The following is a 2,890-nucleotide window of genomic DNA, read 5'->3' as shown; positions in this document are numbered from 1 at the left end:
ATAGAACAGGGCAAACTACAGTTCCTAACATATTTTTAAAGGGGAGCCATGTTGTGGGTGTGATGATTTTTTAGCAAAGATTAGAATGGGGCTATAAGAGATTATTAGCAAATAATTAATTAATAAATAATTTTTAATTTGTATACAATAATAGGTTGATATAAGTATATGTATATATTAATTTTTATGCTACTGCTTTAAGTGTAACAAATTAAATAAAAATAATATCTATAAACTGTTCTTTTAATAAATTAAACAATAAAAATAATTTATTATGGAATATTAATACAATTAACTCGTTCAGCTACCTTGATAGCTTGATAATAGCTCCTGAATCTTACCACTATCAATACCCTTTGAAATTCATCAAAACCTCCAATATGCTCGCCTCTAACAAAAATATTGGAATAGATTTCTGACCTGTGATCTGCTCCAATTCACTTTGAATACTTTCACCGTCAGCAATTCGATCTAACTCCTCACTTGGAACTCGATACCTAATTCTCTGGCAGCGCTTTTTGCAGAGCTGGAATATGGACAGTCAGTCTAGAGTAGATCATTATGGGTGGTTAAAGATATTGTTTTCAATGGTTTGTCTAGTACTTGACATGTTGGATAAAACGAATTTTTGTAAATTTAATAATAAAAATTAAATTTTAAGTTAATATTACTTTTTGTATTGTTATAGTAATGGCTAACTCATCTTATTTATAGCTTCATTTAATAGTATAATACTATGCATTACTTTGTAAATATAGTAAATTTAAATCATAACTTTAAAATTACAATAAAAGTTTATCATAATGAATTAATCTCTATACAAATCTTTAAAATTAATCTTACTCAATAATAACGCAATAATTGATATAAAGTAAATTTATGTAATGATACAATTTAAAAATAGTTTATTAGTAATAATGTAATGTGTGCTATCAGTTTTGGCAATGATTGAGCTAATATGGTATATTGAGCATTGTATTGACAATAAAGGCTAAATTATAATGTGAATTGGCATATGCTATAATAATATATATAATAATAAACCAAGCTAATATACATTGATTTATAAAATAACAAATTATGCTATCCGATATAGTATGGCTAATAGATATATATTAAATAGAGTAAAGTAACATTAAAAAACAGATATAAAAGGCCGAAAATGTATTATGTGATAGAAGTTAGAGGTTATGTCAAATATCGGTACTTATATAATCTATATAATTGACAAAATAGTATTATTTGTATTAATGAGTATTAAAATAGACTATATAGACTAGACTAATCTAAAAAAAAATAAAGCGAGTAATAACGAATAATATAAGCAAAATATTTCAAAGAGTGAATTAGATAGATCATTTGCTAAAGAAAACACATGATTAATAGAGTTTGGCATAGAAATGTTGAAAGCAGTGACAGATCTATACTGAAATACTTATTACTATGAACTATATACTGATCTCTACATGGCTAATAGATATAAACTCCGAACTAATAAATAGACCTTAATGAAAACCTTATATATAAACCAAAATATGGAGATTATACTACTAGAATCAGTATTTAAGATGAAGATTATACACAGTTTAATACATTAATCAATTAGCCTCAGGGGAAACCATTGAGAAGGATGGGTAGAAGTCCAAGTTGATTTTGAAGTGAGTACAAAACGCTTGATACTAGTACACGTTTTATTGGTGGATTTAATAACGTGTTTAGTCGAATAAACCAAAGCCCATATCCTATAGAAAAATAGATTATCTAAATTGCAAATTACTATACGTGAAAACTTACATCATCTTCTTCTTCTTCTTCAGCGGGGGCAGCGGCGGCGGCTTCAGCAGCCACCACCAGCGGCAGCACCGGAGGAAGCGGCACCAGCGGCAGCACCACCGGAGGGAACGGAAGCGAGCTTAGAGGCACCAGCGGCAACGAGTTCGTTAGGTCCTTACCTTCGGTTTGGGCAAGGAGAGCGTTTAAACGTTCTTCTTCAACTTCAACACCAACGGAAGTTAAGAGAGTCTTGATGTCTTCGGCAGAAGCAGCGGTGTTACCACCGGGGAGAGGAGTAATTGAGCGGCGATGTAACGCATGCTAATCAAATCGTTAGATCAATTGTTTAAACAAAGTAAATATTTATTTGTATAGGCTTTATAGATCGTTATTTTTTCATTATATTATGTCTTTTTATGTTATTGTTGATCGATATCGTGATGGATGCCTTTTAGTATTAATTTCTTACATATCTGACTGTGATGTAGGAGCTTGGACACACCAGGTAAGAGGGATTCAACTACAGTTTAGATGAAATTTACTTGAACCTTCTCCCTAATCTCCCCTACTGCTTTCCAAAGTAGGAAATCCGTGTTTATTGATTTCTACTTAAATTTTCTCATAATTTAGCTTTCAAAATTTCGATATTTTTTCAAAGTTTTTCGTTAATACTATTTTTATATTGACTAGAGCATTTGATCGATATGTTATTTAAAATGTTTAAAGTATTATACTTAAGCCAATAATTAAGCTTTTAGCGCTATAATCTCGAAATAAAACATTAAAAACATCTTAATTTTATGCAAAAAAAAATTAGCAAATGTAATATAATACGAATGAATTATATATATGTTAAAATAGTGGTATAGTTTTATTAAATTGTAATTCCTTCTCTTCCCCACTAAAATTATTAATACCATTTCTAAAGATTGAATTAAAATTTTAATCTTATCCTCGTCTAAGTTCTCCAATTGTCTAATTTCATCCAATTCGTCCCCAATGCATTGGCCATATTTTCCATGTAAAATTCTCTGAATTTTTCTTCAATATTGGTATTATTTAAGGCTGGGGTTAGTACATTGTTTACAGTTTGATCCTTTTGTAAGAGCTAGCATAG

General features: G+C 29.7%; 1 long non-coding RNA gene across 1 annotated transcript; it reads right to left on the bottom strand.

The window, feature by feature from the left end:
• Positions 1 to 1,562: 1,562 nt before the first annotated feature.
• On the bottom strand, positions 1,563 to 2,344 carry LOC120356507. The gene is made up of 3 exons (XR_005574054.1): positions 2,243 to 2,344; positions 1,795 to 2,094; positions 1,563 to 1,742 (listed from the first exon to the last, which is right to left on the bottom strand). It is a non-coding gene; the product is annotated as an uncharacterized LOC120356507 (long non-coding RNA).
• Positions 2,345 to 2,890: the final 546 nt, after the last annotated feature.

This window comes from Nilaparvata lugens, unplaced genomic scaffold (assembly GCF_014356525.2).
Source record: "Nilaparvata lugens isolate BPH unplaced genomic scaffold, ASM1435652v1 scaffold6953, whole genome shotgun sequence".
Classification (NCBI taxonomy): domain Eukaryota; kingdom Metazoa; phylum Arthropoda; class Insecta; order Hemiptera; family Delphacidae; genus Nilaparvata; species Nilaparvata lugens.
The sequence above is the reverse complement of the archived record's forward strand: the minus strand, read 5'-3'. Positions and strand labels throughout refer to the sequence as shown.